The 17,642-nt window shown below is 33.4% G+C and overlaps 1 pseudogene; it reads right to left on the reverse strand.

Annotated features, from left to right (window-relative positions):
* Positions 1–4,286: 4,286 nt before the first annotated feature.
* Positions 4,287–4,813, reverse strand: LOC139080913 (large ribosomal subunit protein eL32 pseudogene; annotated as a pseudogene).
* Positions 4,814–17,642: the final 12,829 nt, after the last annotated feature.

Below are 17,642 nucleotides of genomic sequence, written 5' to 3' on the forward strand. Positions count from 1 at the left end.
ACCTACACATAGATGGCCAAGCATATATGATGGGGAACGGACAGTCTTTTCAATAAATGGTATTGAGAAAACTGGACAGCAAAATGCAAAAGAATTAAGCTGTATCACTATCTTTCACCATATGCAAAACTGATCTCAAAATGGATTAATGACTTGAATATAAGATCTGACACAACAAAATTCCTAAAAGAAAACATTGGCAGTAAGCTCCTTTATATCAGTCTTGGTGATGATTTTTTGGATTTGACTCCAAAAGTAAAGGCAACAAAAGCAAAAATAAAAAAGTTGATATTATGGAGGACAGAATTAGAAATTTAGAGGACAGAAATATAGAAATGCTTCAGATGGAGAAGGAGAGATAAATAAGACTGAAAAGAAATGAAGAAATTCACCAAAATATCTGACTCAATGAGGAAATACAACATAAGGATTATAGGTATTCAAGAGGGAGAAGAGAGGAGGAAAGGAACAGAGAGCCTGTTCAAAAAATAATAACTGTGAACTGCCCAAACCTGGGGAAGGAGCTGGAATTACAAGTAAACGAAGCTAATAGAATTCCTAATTACATAAATCTAAAAAGACCTTCTCCAATGCAGATATTTGTGAAACTGGCAGAAGTCAATGACAAAGAAAAAAATTAAGGGAAGCAAGGCAGAAAAAATAACCTACAAAGGTACGCCTATCAGATTTTCAGCAGAAGTTTCAGCAGAAATATTACATCCCAGGATAGTGGAATGATATATTCAAAATTCTGAAAGACAAAAACTTTCAGCCAGGAATATCTGTCCAGCAAAAATATCCTTCAGATATCTTGGAGATATAAAAACTTTCCCAGATAAACAAAAGCCGAGGGAGTTTATTGCCACAAGGCCTCCCTACAAGAAATGATCAAGAAGGCCTTCATACCTGAAGGAAAAAAATAAAGGATTTACAAAACCTTGAGCAAGGAGATAAATAGGTAAACAAAATCAGAAAATTGCAACTCTCTATCAGAACAGGTCAGTAAACTCAATTATAACATTAAAGATAAAGGGAAGGAAAACATCAAAAATAATTATGATCACTTCATTGTAACCACAAACTCACAACACAAAATGGAAAAGTTGTGACAACAATAACTTAGGGAAGAGGAGAGGGATGGAAACTGCATAAACTAAGGAAATAAGAGGCTATCAGAAAATGGGCTGTCTCATCTACAAGATATTTTATACAAATCTCACAGTAACCACTAAAGAAAAAATCAGAACAGAGACACAAATGATGAAAAAGTAAAAACCACCATAGAGAACCACTAAACTGAATTTACAGTCAGAAATACATGGGGCAAGAAACAAGGGAGATACAGAAAAACTGGAAGACAAGTGACAAAATGGCACAATTAAGCCCAATCAATTAAGATTGATTGTATATCAATAATCACTCTACATGTAAACAAATTGAATTCTCCAATCAAAAGACACAGTAGGTTGGATGGATTAATAAGCAAGACCCAACAATATGTTGCCTACAGGAAACACATCTCAGCTCTAAAGACAAACACAGGCTCAGAGTGAAGGGATGGAAGACAATACTCCAAGCTAATGGCAACAAAAGAAAGTAGGGGTTGCCATACTTATATCAGACAAATCAGACTTCAAGATAAAAAAGGCAATGAAAGAAAAAGATAGACCGTATATAATGATAAAAGGGACACTCCTCCAAGAGGACATAACAAATTATAAATATATATGCACCTAACACAGAAGCACCAAAGTACATAAAAGGAGAAATTAACAGCAACACGATAATAGCAGGGGACTACAACACCCCACTTACATCAATGGATAGTTCATTTAAACAGAAAAAGTCAACAAGGAAATAATGGAATTAAATGAAAAACTCGACCAGATGGACTTAAAAGATAAATAAACACTCCACGAAAATACAGTAGAATATACATTCTCAAGTGCACATGAAACATTCTCAAAGATAGACTACATATTGGGAAACAAGGCAAGCCTTAATAAATTTAAGAAGATTGAAATCATATCAAGTCTCTTTTCTGACCACAATGCTATGAAACTAGAAATCAAGTCCCCCCAAAAATCTGAGAAAGTCACAAATATGTGGAGACAAACCAATATGCTACTGAACAACCATTGAGTTAATGAAGAAATCAAAGGAGAAATAAAAAAATACCTGGAGACAAATGAAAATGAAAATACACCATACTAACTCATATGGGATGCAGCAAAATACAAGCCCACCTTAACAAACAGGGAAAATCTCAAATAAGCAACCTTAAACTACACCTAACAGAAAGTGAAAAAGAAGAATAAACAAAGCACAAATCAGTAGAAGGAGGGAAGTAATAAAAATTAGAGGAGAAATAAATGAAGTTGAAACTAAAAATCAGTAGAAATGATCAATGAAACAAAGAGCTAGTTCTTGGAGAAGATAAACAAAATTGACAAACTCTTAGCCAGACTCCATGAGGACAAAAGAAAGAAGGCTCAAATAAATAAAATTAAAAATGAAAGAGAGGAAATTCCAACAGAGACTGCAGACGTACAAAGATTTATAAGAGAATACTATGAAAAACTACACGCCAACAAACTGGACAGACTAGAAGAAATGGATTAACTTTGAGACTCATACAACCTACCAAAACTGAATTAAGAAGAAATAGAAAGTTTGAATAGAACAATCACAAGTAAAGAGATTGAAACAGTAATCAAAAACCTCCCAAACAATAATAGCCCAGGACCAAATGGCTTCTCTGGAGAATTCTACCAAACATTCAAATATATTACCTATCTTTCTCAAACTATTTGAAAAAATTGAAGACGACAGAACACTTCCTAACACATTCTATGAGGCCAACATTACCCTGATCCCAAAGCCAGACAAGGACAAAACAAAGAAGGAAAAATTACAGGCCAATATCACTGATGAACATAGACGCAAAAATCCTCAACAAAATATTGGCAACTGAATACAGCAATATATTAAAAGGATTATACACAATAATCAAATGGGATTTATACCAGGGACATAGGGATGGTTCAACATCCTCAAATAAACCAATGTGATACACCACATTAACCAAATGAGGAATAAAAATCACCTGATCATCTCAGTAGATTCAGAGAATGAATTTGACAAGATCTAACAACTATTCATGATAAAAACCCTTGATAAAATGGGTATAGAAGGAAAGTACCTCAACATAATAAAGACCATATATGACAAGCCCACAGCCAACATCATACTCAATGGGGAAAAATTGAAAGGCATGCCTCTGCGAATAAGAACAAGACAAGTGTGCCCATTCTCACCACTCTTATTCAACACAGTACTGGAGGTTTTGGCCAGAATAATTAGGCAAGAAAAATAAATAAAAGATATCCAAACTGGCAATGAGGAAATGAAACTCTTCTGCAGATGATACGATTTTATATTTAGGAAACCCTAAAGAATCCATTGGAAAACTATTAGAAGTAATCAACAACTACAGCAAAGTTGCAGGGTACAAAATAACCCATAAGTGTCAGCTGCATTTCTATACTCTAATAACTAACTAAAAGAAGGAGAAATCAAGAATAAAATCCCATTTACAATCGCAAGAAAAAGAATAAGATATCTATGAACAAATTTAACCATGCAAGAGAAAGACCTATAGAATGAAAACTATAAGACATTATTAAAAGAAATCTATGATGACATAAAGAAATGGAAATATATTCCACGACCATGGATTGGAAGAATAAACATAGTTAAAATGTCCATACTACCTAAAGCAATCTACAGATTCAATGCAATCCTAATCAGAATTCCAATGACATTCTTCACAGAAATATAATAAAGAATCCTGATATTCACATAAGCCAATTAAAGGCTCCTAAAGCTAAAGCAATCCTGAGAAAAAAGAACAAAGCTGGAGGCATCACATCCTCTGATTTCAAACCATACTACAAAGCTATAGTAGTCAAAATAGCACAGTACTGGTACAAAAACATCACAGAGATCAATGGAACAGAATTGAAACCCCATAAATAAAACCAAACATCTACAGACAGCTAGTATTCGACAAAGGAGCCAAGGACATACAATGGAGAAAGGAAAGTCTCTTCAATAGATGGTGTTGGGAAAACTTGACAGCCACATGCAAAAGAATGATAGTAGACTATTATCTTTCACCATACACAAAAATTAACTCAAAATGGATTAAAGACTTGAAGGTAAGTTGCAAAACCATGAAACTCCTAAAAGAAAATATAGGCAGTACACTCTTTGATATCAGGTTTTTTTTTTTTTTTTTTTTTTTTTTGCAGAGTTTCATGGTTTTATTAACACAAATACAATGCGCACACGAGCTGTAGTCTATTCGTTTTCTTCGCTGCGCAGCCTGGCATTGGGATTGGTGATTCTGATGGCCAGCTGGGCTGCTCTTTCCACGATGGCTTTGCGGTTCTTGGAGGAGACGTTGTGAGCAATCTCAGCACAGTACGATTTGTTGCACATGAGCAGCACTTCAAGCTCCTTGACGTTGTGGACCAGGAACTTCCGGAAGCCACTGGGCAGCATGTGCTTCGTTTTCTTATTGCTCCCATAACCAATGTTGGGCATCAAGATCTGGCCCTTGAATCTTCTGCGCACCCTATTGTCAATGCCTCTGGGTTTCCGCCAGTTACGCTTAATTTTGACATATCAGTCTGACTGGTGCCGAATGAACTTCTTGGTCCTCTTTTTGACGATCTTGGGCTTCACGAGGGGTCTGAGGGCAGCCATGACGCCGAGTAGATGGCTGCCACCTCCGTAGGGAGCACCGAGGAAGAGCTTTGATATCAGTTTTTGAAGGATCTTTTTGAATACCATGTCTACTCAGGCAAGGGAAACAAAAGAAAAAATAAGCGAATGGGTCTTCATCACACTAAATAACTTCTACAATGTAAATAAAACCCGAAACAAAATGAAAGACAACCCAAAACTGGGACAAAATATTTTCAAATCATACATCTGACAAGGGGTTAATCTCCAAAATATATAAAGAACTCAGAAAATTCAACAACAAGAAAACAACTTAATCAAGAAATGGGCAGAGGATGAGAACAGACATTTTTCCAAAGAAGGTATACATATGGCCAACAGGCACATGAAAAGATGTTCAATATTGCTAATCATTAGGGAAATACAAATCAAAACTACAATGAGATATCACATTACACGTGTTAGAATGGCTGAAATTACCAAGACAAAAACCAACAAATGTTGGAGAGGATGTGGAGAAAAGAGAACTCTCACACACTGCTGTTGAGAATGAAAACTGGTGCAGCCACTATGGAAAACAGTACAGAGATTTCTCAAAAAATTAAAAATAGAAATACCATACAACCCAGCTACCCCACTACTGGGTATTTATACAAAGATCTTGGAATCAACAATTCAAAGAGACTTATGCACCCCTATCTTCATTGCAGCAATATTCACAATAGCCAAGACGTGGAAGCAACCCAAGTGCTCATCGACTGATGAATGCATAAAGCACATGTGGTATATATGTGTGTGTGTGTATATATATATATATATAATATATATATATACACAATGGAATACTACTCAGCCATAAAAAGGACAAAATTGTCCCATTTGCAACAACATGTATGGCCCTTGAGGGTTTTATGTTGACTGAAATAAGCCAGACAGGGAAAGACACTGTATGATTTCACTCATAGGTGGAAGATAAACATATGGGCAAAGAGAACAGATTAGTAGTTACCAGAGGGAAAGGGGGTGGGTATAAGGTATAGAGGGTCACATATATGTGGTGACGGACAAATCATAATATATAAGTGAAATTTCACAATATTATAAACTATTATGACATCAATAAAAAATTTAAAAAGCAGAAAGAAAGATGTGTCCAAGAGATTTGAGAAAGAATAGTTCATATGATAAATCATGGAGCCCAAGACAGGTTGACAAAATAGAGAAATCAGGATTGTGCTTACAGTTGCAAAAATAATGGAACAATTGAGAGACTCTGTGTTCAAAAAGCAGGTTTGAAAGCAGTAAGGGCATGAGAGAACTGGTAGAAGAGTAGGTTGTGGTCATAGTAGAATATTAAAGTTTAATTTTTATGAAATGGAGCAGTTACAAAATTCAGGGTGAAGCCAAGTGGGGTTGTGAAAGTCCAGTAACAGCAAGACTAGTTCTTTAGGTGAGTTACCTGCATGGATGTTTAAGTAATAATAACAAAAACAAAGATAATAAAATGTGAGTTGCCATACCTTGAGTATTTACCATGGGCCAAATACCTTGTTATATTGTCTAATTTTATTTTTCCAGCAATCTTGTGAGATACCATTATCTCATTTTGCATATAAAGAAACTGAGAATTAAACAGATTAAGCCTCTTTCCAAGGGTCACACTGTAAATAAGTATTTGAATCTGGATATAAACTCAGGTCTGTTGGGTCTAAGTCTACACTCTTTTCTGTATGTCACTGATGGAAAATAAATTACCAGCCATATATGAATGAACAATTACCTCTCATTGAGTGAGTGTGTTGTTTTTCTACTTCCAGATGATATTAATAAATTAGATTATAAATCTCAAATTAAAGGAACTCTTATATTGTTTGGCTTGTAGAGATAAACAGGCAGTTATAAATTCAATATTCCCAAAGTTCCAAGAAACTAAGGAAATTGAATATTTAAAGATTTCAATATGCTAGGAAAAAAAAGTATTCTTCAAGAAACCAACCCAGAGACATTATGTAAATATGTTTATATAACTTAGGTATAACTTTGGCAAATGAGAGTAGTTTAATAATTTTGGCTTAATAAAAATAGCCATGTCTTCTCTGATTTATTGGTGTCAAGCGTAATACAAGCATGCATTTGTGTTCCACTTTTATTCATAGATTTTATTTGACTTACACAGGTTTACTGATCAATTAAGCTAACATTACTTCTACTTAATGTTTAAGCCTATGCAAAATGTAAATTTATCTTTAACCCAATTGAGTCATTATTCTGATGAATTTTATTTCAACAGTATTTGTGTATGTCATCTTGAAGATAATTTCAAAGATCTTTAGGTAACTAAAAATCTTGGATTGATATTGAATTGAGTTAATTAATGGATTCATGGGATATCTAGATCACTTCTAAATGAGATGAAACAGTGATTGTTAAGCATAAGTTTACATTTATAAGTTTTTGCTTCTCATTTTTATATGCAAAGTTACATCTTTGGATCTTGGTAATATGTTCATTTTTGTCACTTTCAGACACTGTATATGGGATTGTGTGGCTGTAAAAAGTTGTATTATGTATATTCATGAGCTCTGCTAACCTGCTAAATGCTGATGTGTGACAGGCAATTCTTAATTTCTCACCCCTCAGTTTTCTTTGTGAAATAGAAGTTTCTTTGGTTAAAAGTTGTAGTAAATATATGTAGTCGAAACTGTACTTAAGAATAATAGTTTCAGAGAAATATAACTGTGTACATGCTCTGTTTCTGAAGGACAAGAGTTGTTTTATCATAAAGCAGCAGTTCTCAGAGGGTTTTTGTTTTGTTTTGTTTTGTCTTGTCTTTGTCTCCAAATCTCTTTATACTCTTCAAATGTATTCAGGGACCCAAGGAGTTATTTTGTGGGTTTTGGCTACCAATATTTACTATATTAGAAATTGAAACTGAGAAATTTTTTAACGCTTCCTCATTAACTCATTTGAAGATACCAATGATGAGTGTATTGTATGTTAATAGCATTCAATATTATAAAATTTGTCCTGACTTCACAGAACCCCTGAGATAAGGTGTCAGTTTGTTCCAGAATATGGAAGAGGGTAATGAAGGACAAAAGTTAGAAAGCAACTTTTGTTTTTCTAGGTTTATGATCCCTGAGGCTAAAAAGCTCTGAAATGTGTTAACATCTTAGCAAAGTTTGCTCAATTTTGATTGGCTTATTTCCTTGGTTTGCTATTTATCTCCTTTAACCTGCAATATGGAGGGTTCTTCACCACACAATATAATCACTCTAGATAGCAAAGATTTTGTGTTTGACTAGAATAATTTTCTGTGATTTATGCTGACTTTATTATGTCCTTGATTATTTAAGAAGGCAGAGATTATTCACTTAGCAAAGAGCTAAGGTTCTTTATAGTCATGTCACCTTGTATGCATATTTTTAAATTTGTTATTGTCACTTTCAAATGGGGAGACAAGTATCATTTCTCGAGCACCCATGATCCTATCTTAAGTATTCAAATTGTCTGACAACATTTGATTTTTACCTTCCAATAATTGAATTCTAAACACAAAATAAATCAAAATAAAACTTTGACATTCTTTTTTTTAGTTCTACTCTCTTAGAAAAATTCAGTTATACAGTACAGTGTTATCAACTATAGTCACCACGTATTACATTAGATCCTCAGACATTATTCATCTTATAGCTGAAAGTTCGTACCCTTTTACCATCCTCTCCCTATTTCTCCCATCGTCTAGCCCACCACCAATCACTTTTCTACTCTTGGTTTCTATGTATTTCACTTTTTAAAAAAATTCCACATATAAGTGATACCATACAGTATTCGCATTTCTCTTTCTGGCTTATTTCACTTAGCATAATGCTTTCAGGGTCCATCCATATTGTCACAAATGGCAGAATTTCTTTCTCGTGGCTGAATAATATTCCATTATACATATATACCACATCTTCTTTATTCATTCACCCATTGAAAGACACTTACTCTGTTTCTCTATCTTGGCTATTGTGAATAATGCTTCAATGAACATGGGAGTGCAGATATGTCTTCAATATATTGTTTTCATTCCATTTGGATATATATACCCAGAAGTGGGATTCTGGATCATATGATAATTCCATTTTTAATTTTTTGATAAATTTCCATATTGTTTTCCATAGTTACTGCACCAATTTACATTTCCACCAACATTGCCCAAGGGTTCCCTTTTCTCCACATCCTCACCAACACTTGTTATCTCTTGTCATTTGGATGATAGCCATCCTAACAAGTGTGAGGTAATATCTTGTGATTTGCATTTCCCTGATAACTAGCGACAATTAGTAACCTGTTGGCTATTTGTATGTCTTCTTTAGAAAAATGTCTATTCAGGCCTTCTCTCCATTTTTTAATTGGATTGTTTGGTTTTTTGCTGTTGAGTTGTATGAGTTCTTTATATATTTTGGATATTAACCCCTTATGAGATAGATGATTTGCAAATATTTTCTCCCATTCCGTAGGTTGCCTTTTCATTTTGTTGATGGTTTCCTTTGCTATACAGAAGTTTTTAATTTGATATAGTCCCACTTGTTTATTTTTGCTTTTGTTGCTTTGCTTTTGGTGTCAAATCCAAAAAAATCATTGCCAAGACTGACATCAGGAGCTTACCTCCTATACATTCTGCCAGGAATTTTATGGTTTCTTACTTTCAACTCTTTAATTCATTTTGAGTTGATTTTTGTGTATGATGTAACGTAGGGGTCTGAGATATGTTGTGTACCTAAAACTACCTTTGAGATTTCCCAGAGGGAAAACTCGCAAATTATCTTTTTTTTTTCATTTTGTAAAAAGAGGACTAGAAATAATTGTTTATTTTACATATTACTATCAAAGAGCTGCATGAGAGTTGTCAAATCCAAAAACATGCTCAGCCTTCCCTAGATTAAATTTGTATGGGTAAAAAGTTATTACAATTAGTACGTTAGAAATTGTGTGTTTCATGGGAAGTCCCTGGAGATTTGTCAATGTCTTCACTTTCTATATTGTGTTTTAACCTCTGAGGAAACACTGAAATAGTATTTAAAAGTTCCGTTGAGCTTTCCTATATTTATCAGTCTTGAAAGTGCTTTGTCTGATGTTAGGAAACAGCAGGATAGAGTATTATTTAAAATATTTACTTGGTGTCAATCTTACTTCTTTAATGTGAATTTAGGATCTTCTAGGCCAGAGGTTTTTAATTGGGGATTCACATCACTTACCCATGGATTTTTATTACAATATAGATGTTTAGAATCTATTCCAGATTACTAAATCTCTTTATAAGATATTCTGGATATATTCGTAGTATATTCTTATTATGTTTGGTATACTCATGATTTGTTATATACATCGTATTTCAAGATTTTAATGTTATATCTCAAAAAATTTTTCTCTGCAAAAGTTATATTCACCTATTTTTATAAATCGAATATAGCGTTCACTATATTCTTTGAAAATAGACTTAATCATTATCTTTATAGCCACTTGGTCTAAAACTTTTTGGATTGACTTAATTACCTTGTTTTGCATGCCATAGAAACAACCAAATTTCCTTATCAGTTTGATTATTATTGTTATGAACTTTCATCAGGTCTTTCACTTTTGAAAATTATCACAAATAAATTAGCTATAGCCCTTTTAAGTCTCTGTTATCTACAGATAGATTTTTTATTTTAGTCTAATACTTTCCTGATGGTTCTGCAATCAGCTATAGTCCAGAATTAGTGTCTTCAACCAAGGAGGAGGGTCTCAGAACTCTGTGGAAAACACTTACACCAGATAGTGCAAACTGTTGATGTTTTAAAGAGAATGAGCTCTTGGGTACTGGATTCTCATGGCATATCTTAAATAATTTTTGAATGATATCAGTGTGTTGAGTCAAAATTTTCAGAACTCATTAGGTTGAGAAGCTGATAAGTTCATGAGACTGCTAACTCAAGATCCAGAGAAATAAGAATTAACTATATAGTATTGAATGAACTGATGAAAGATGATTATAAATTGTTAGAAAAACACTGTGGGAAGTGATAAAAAGTGCTGAATAGATTAATATAAATTATTGCTCCATTTTAGGGGTCATGAGAAACACTTTTGTGGTAGCACTGATTTTCATTATTATTTTAGTTTCTCTAATTGCTCTGTGGCTAGGACTAAGGAAGGTGCATAGTTGATCACAGATTACATTTTAATCAAAGTAGCCTCAGAAGACAAAGAGGAAATGAAGTTGAAGGAACTGGTAAAAGAGTGGCTGACTTTATGTACTATGAGGTCTAGTTTTACCTATTCCTCACCTCCATACCCACCTCTGATTATTTTGAGACAAATCTCAGAATCATATATAATCCATAAATATTTCATTATTTCTCTCTAAAGGAAAAGAACTATATTTAATGTACCAAAATACCATAATCACACCTAAAAATTAATAGTTCCTTAAAATTATAAAATATCCAGTTTCAGATTTCCAATTATTTCATAAATATTATAATGCTCTTTTAGCAGCTATTTGTTTGAATCAGGATCCAAATATGGTCCACAGATTTGGATTGCTTGATATATTTCTTGTCTTTTTTAATTGGTAGATTTCTGCTCCATTTTTTATTTTCCTCTTACAATTTATTTATTGAAAAAACTAGGTTGTTTGGCTCATAGAATTTCCTAATGTTTGGATTTTGATGACTGTATCCCAGAAGTGTCATTTAACATGTTCCTGTGCCCTCTGAATTTCCAGTAAATAGACAGTTAGATCTAAAGTTTTGGTCAGATTCAGGTTTGAATTTTTTTCACGAGGGACAAGAATACTTCATAGATTGTTTTGCATTCTTCCATCAGGGGCATACATTATATGTCTAGCTGTCTATTTTTGAGATGTTAGCAGCCGTTGACATTAAATGTCTAGATCCATTAATTAATTAGAGTTGCAAAATGGTGATATTCTAATTGTAACATTTCTTCTTCATTTATTATCTAGAATAGTTCTATAAAGATAAACTTCACCTCCATCTACCATTTGGTTACCCTGAGATGCATTTTATTTAGGAGAGGCAGGGAAAATATTGATTCTCTTTATTTACCAACTCTCAAAATGAGTTTGTTTACTAACAACTTCCTGTGGTGAACAATTTGTTTTTTTTAAAACTTACAGTATGATCCAATTGATAAGTGTGTTTCAATTCATGACAGTTATTATCCTTACAGGTGATCAAAATGTCCCTCTTTGACCTGTGGGAGTCTGTTGAAATTAGCTCCTGAGTCTTTTTGACACAGCCCCCAGAAGTCTAATAATAGCTTCCTTATTTCTGGTATGACAAAATGTTCCAAGCTCATCTTGTAAATTTCCGGCCCCAAAACTTGAATTTCTCCAGGTAACACTGCTTCATTTTAGAGAGAATAGTTTTTTCAAGACCACAATCTAGGGACTAGGAGTGCTCCTTGTTCCTAGGTTGGTCATTATTTCTAGGTATTCTCGGTGGACTGAGCTAGGAATTTATTTTAAAGATTAAATACTTCATGAGTTCATACTGATACTTAAAATTCAAATCCCAGACCACAGGTTTTAAATTAACCTCTTTGATCTTACATCTGTATCTGTTTTCTCCAATATTGAGCATCCAATTGTCAAAGTCACCAGGAATGATAGATTTAATATTTGCATTTCTTTTTCAGTGAACTGATTGTTCGTTTCTCTAGTCCAGCTTTTTATAGGTGATTGATCTCTTTTTTCTTCTCTATTTTTAGAAGCACTTTTATATATTAGAAATGTTAACCCTTTGTTGGTATAGAACAAAAATATTTTTTTCCAATTTTGCCATTTGTCTTTTTCCTTTGCTTATGCAGTGTTTTTTGTCATGCTAAATCTAAAATGAAAAAACATAAAATTTATCTATCTTTTCCCTTATTGCTTCTGGATATCAAGTCATAGTTAAGAAAGTTTTCCCATTCTCAGATTGCAATATAAATTACCTATATTTTCTTCCAGTACACGTATGGCTTCATTTTTTACACTTAAATCTCTGATCGTTATACTATTTGTCCTATTGTATAGTTTGAGGAATGGACACAATTTTTTCTTTACTTCATATAGTTTTCTAGTTACCCTTACACCACGTATTAAGAAATTTGTCTTTTTCCTACTGGCTTGAGCTCTGCCTGAGGCAGAAGCTGTCAGTGTCCCGTATATATCGCCTTGTCCTTCCCGTTTTGGTGCATGTCAACAGGACTTCCAATTGCCATCAATTGTCTTTCTTTACTTCAGTGTTTCCTCTGGTCACCAGGACCTATTTTGCCCACACACTTCAGCCTGGAAGTACCTTGGAATTAACATCACTTAGATGTGGCCTACAATCAATGAGAAATAAAAGTTGCTGACAGAATAAGCTTCAAGAGAGATAACCCTGAGTCACATGTTCTTCCAGAATTACCCAGCAGAAGTTAGCTATAGATAGATACCCACAGAGGTAATTTGCTTGATAACAAACTCTTTATTGGCTGCCTTCCCTTTCCTACTTCATTACCTTTTGCTCTTCTTGGTATATCCTAGGATCACTTCACAAATAAACATTTGCATCTTAATCCTTGCCTCAGGATCTCTTTCTGGGGGAATACAAGCTAAGACACGTCTTTTATCATATACCAAATTTGTGTATTTTATTTCATTTTCTATTCTCTTCCATTAACCTATTTATTCATGTTTCAATACCATACCATGTTAATTGTAGAGGGTTTATAGTTAGTGTTAAAATCTTGTATGGACAGCTCCCCTTGCTTTTTTGTCTCAGGGTTTCCTAGCTATGCTTGATTGTTTTATCTTCTATAGGGACTTAGTAATAATTTGTTTTATCTTCTATAGGGACTTAGTAATAATTACCTCATCTAATTTCAGGAAAGTAAAAACTTATGGCATTTTTATTGAGATTGCATCAGTGATTTAGAGGTAATTGAAATTAGGATTTCAATGTTTCCTTTCCAAGAGCATGTTGTATCTCTCCATTTATTCAAGTCTACTTTTGTATCTTTTAGGAATGTTTTATAGTTTTCTTCATACAGGTTTTGGAGGTTTTTTGGTAAGTTTATGCCACGTATTTACATTTCTTTTATGCTACTGTAAATAGAGTCTTCTTTTCCATTGTATCTTCTGATTTTTGTTTATATATATGAAAGCTATTGATTTTTGTATAATAATTTTATAATACTAATTAACTAAGTTTTCTCATCTTTTGTAGTAGTTTTTCACATTGGTTATTTTGGGTTTTCTGGGTATACAAGCATACTTTCTACAGATATAGACGGTTTTACTTCTTTCCAATTCTTATGCATCTAAGAAATTTTTTTATTGTATCATAATAAGGAAGTATCCATACACTTCTTTTTTTCTTTTTAGTGTTTTTAGTATGATTGTTAGATTTTCTCAGAAAGGCTTTTCTGCATATATGGACATTATTTTATGGCTTTTCTCTTTATTAATAACATGAATAATATTCATGGATCTCCTAATATTGACCCACCTTTGTTTTCCTGGAATAAACCCTACTCTGTTGCTATATATATATATATATATAACATACATACATATATAATATGTATAATCTTTGCAGCTTTGGGATCAATGTTATACTTTATAAAATTAATTTGATAATTCTCTTTCTTTTTTATGCTCTGAATTGTTTAATTTACATTGAGATGATCCCGTCTTTAAAAGATTACTAGACTTTCTAGAATTCCCCCCTGTGAAACCTACCAGCTGGATTTTTGTTTGTTTGTTTGTTTTCAGAGGATCTCTTTAACTACTTTCTCTATACTGCAGTAATTGATTTTTTTAGACATTTTTGCTAGGGTCAATTTTGGTAAGTTGCATTCTTTTCTAATAATTTCATCTCAATTATCAAAATTATTTATATGAGTTGTGTTAAGTAGTTCCATGATTTAAATTCTTTTTTTAAAAAAAGATTGGAACCTGAGCTAACATCTGTTGCCAATCTTCTTTATTTTTCTTTATTTCCTTCTTTCCAAAGCCCCCAAGTACATAGCTGTATATTGTAGTTACAGGTCTTTCTGGTTGTGCTATGTGAGATGCCACCTCAGCATGGCTTGAGGAACAGTGCCATGTCAGTGTCCAGGATCCAAACCTGTGAAATCCTGAGCCACCAAAGCAGATCATGCAAACTTAACCACTTGGTCATGGGGCTGGCCTCTAAATTCCTCTATCTTTATGGATATTTCTCTTTGTCATTTCTAATTTTGTGAATTCGAGTTTTCTCCCTTTATTCTTGATTCAGTTAACTATGGCTTATACTATCATATTTTGTTAATTTTTTCAAAGAATGATGTTTTGGACTTATTTCTTAATTCTGCTGTTTTTTGTTCTAACTCATTGATTTCTACTTTTACCTTTCTTAACTCTTCTATTTCCTTTTACTTTATTGTGTTCTTTTCCAGCTTTCTAAAATAGGCATTCAATTAATTATTTTTATTGATGTAGGTGTTTTTTTGATATAGGTATTAATAGTATAAAATTTCCTCTGACAACTGATTTAACTGTATACTGCAGATTCTGATACTTCATGTTTTCTTTATCATTAAATGTAATAAATTTTATCTTTTTTTCTATTTCTTATTTGACTCAGTACTGTATTTGTTTGTTGGTTTTATTTTCCAGGCAGAAGGACCTTTTATCGGGGGAGAAGAGGATGTTAATTTCTAGCTTTATTTCATTATAGTCAGAGAATGTAGTTTGTATTATTTCTTTGTTTCCAGTTTTATTCAGATGTAATTTACATTTATGTATTATTTCTATTTGTTGAAATTTATTGAGTTTTTTTGGAGCTAAGATATGGGTAGTTTTTGTGAACGTTTCATGGACATTTGAAAAGAAAGTGTATTCTCTATGGATGAGGTTCACAGTTCAATATCTATCTATTAGATACATGGTATTGATTATGTTGTTTAATTCTTCGATAGTGGCATCATTTTTTTCTCCACTTGATCTATATTGAACAAAATGAGATGTGTTAAAGCCTCCTATTATTAATGTGTTTCTTTCTATTACTCTTTGCATCACCTATAGTTTGTGTTTTACTAGAACTGTTGCCGTTACCAGGTACACAAATAATAGTAATAACTATTGTAGCATTATTGTGACCTTTAGCCACTTCCATTATAAATCATCCTTTTTCTTTTTGAGGCATTTTGTTCTGAATTCTATCTTATCGGGTATCAAAATTGTGGTGCCTGCTTTTTTTATTTCCATTTACCTGATATATAACTGTCCGTCCTTTTCCTTTGTTCTGCCTTTCCTGCTCTTTTCTTTCCTTATGGTAGTACAATTCCATGTATATTAGGTAGATAGAAATTGTCCCACTGCTTGCTGATGTTCTGTTAATTTTTTTAAAGTTTTTTTCCCTGTGTATTCCATTTTTTTAGTTTCTATGGCTATGTATTTAGGTTTTTTCCCCTCCCTGCACTACAGTTTGGAAACATTCTCAAGGCCGTACACTGGGGCAATTGTAGGAATCACCTCATTTGTTTTCCTTCTCTCAGGGATCACTGTCACTATAGGCCTGATGTCCCCAAATCATGGAAACCATTGTTTCATATATTTTGACCACTATTTTAGTTTTAATTGTTTCATACAGGAGAGTAAATCTAGTTTCTGTTACTTCATCTTAGCCTAGAGGGAAAGTTCCCCATGTAAATCTTTTAATCAAATTGTTGATATCTACAAAAAACTCTGCTGGGTTTTTAATCAGGATTGCATTGAATCTAAAGATCAATTTGGGATAATTGACATACTATCAATATTGAGTCTTCCAATTCATGAACGTGGTATAGTTCATCATTTATTTAGGTCTTCTTAGGGTTCTTGTAAGCGTTTTGAATTTTTCAGCAAACACATCCTGAACACATTTTTTACAAGTTTATTCCCAAGTAGTTTATTTTTTGGATAATCCTCTAACATATTATGTTTAGTGAAAGAAGCCAGATTCAAAAGGCTGAATTCTATATGACCCCTTTTAGATGACATTCTGGAAAGGGCAAAACTATAGGGATAGGGAACAGATCAGTAATTGCCAAAGGATAAGTATGGGTGATGAAACTGTTCTGTATCTTGATTGTGGTAGTGGTTATGTGACACTGCATTTGTCAAAACTCTCAAAACTCCTTGCCTAAAATGAATTTTTCTGTGTGCGAATTTTTAAAAAATCCTCTAGAGAACATTTTATTTGTTTTAGCAGGTAATCACCTCAGTTAGGTTCAGACTGCAAGTTTTGTCTCACCTTCTGGGGTGGAAGTTTCAGTTCCAGTTAATCTATAAAAGCCTTTGCTATGTGGCTTCAGGTCTTTACCACACTTGTGCAGCTCAGGGATGACCTCAATCCTTTTGCAGGTTTATACATAGTATAAGGAGATCCACTTCTTCAACTCTCTCCTAATTCCCTTTACTGTCTCCAGCCTGCGAGGGCCTCTTTTCCTGGCCCTCTGGCCAGGAAGACAGTATTTCTCTCCAAGTTTTAGCCGCTTGAACTATTTTGCAAATGGAGCTCCCTCTTTGGATCAAAGTTACAAGAGAAGAGCAGAAAAAAATAATTCACTCTGTATGGATCACATCTCCAGGTTTTGACATTCCCCAATCTGCCTTTCTTTGTCTACTTTCAGAGTCTTGTTGTTGTTGTTGTTTAGAGATTTTACTTATGATCAGCAGGAGAAATAGGCAGTTTTGGGCTTACATTTGAGCATTCTTACAACAATTATATTTTATCTTCCACTTATATGTAATTTGGTAATTTTACTTCTTTGTCCAAAGGTTTTTTTTTTCTTTAAAGCCCAGTAGGTTTACCTGAATATGTGTTAATGTTTATCATTCTGGGACTTTT

Source organism: Equus przewalskii, chromosome X (assembly GCF_037783145.1).
Source record: "Equus przewalskii isolate Varuska chromosome X, EquPr2, whole genome shotgun sequence".
Lineage (NCBI taxonomy): Eukaryota > Metazoa > Chordata > Mammalia > Perissodactyla > Equidae > Equus > Equus przewalskii.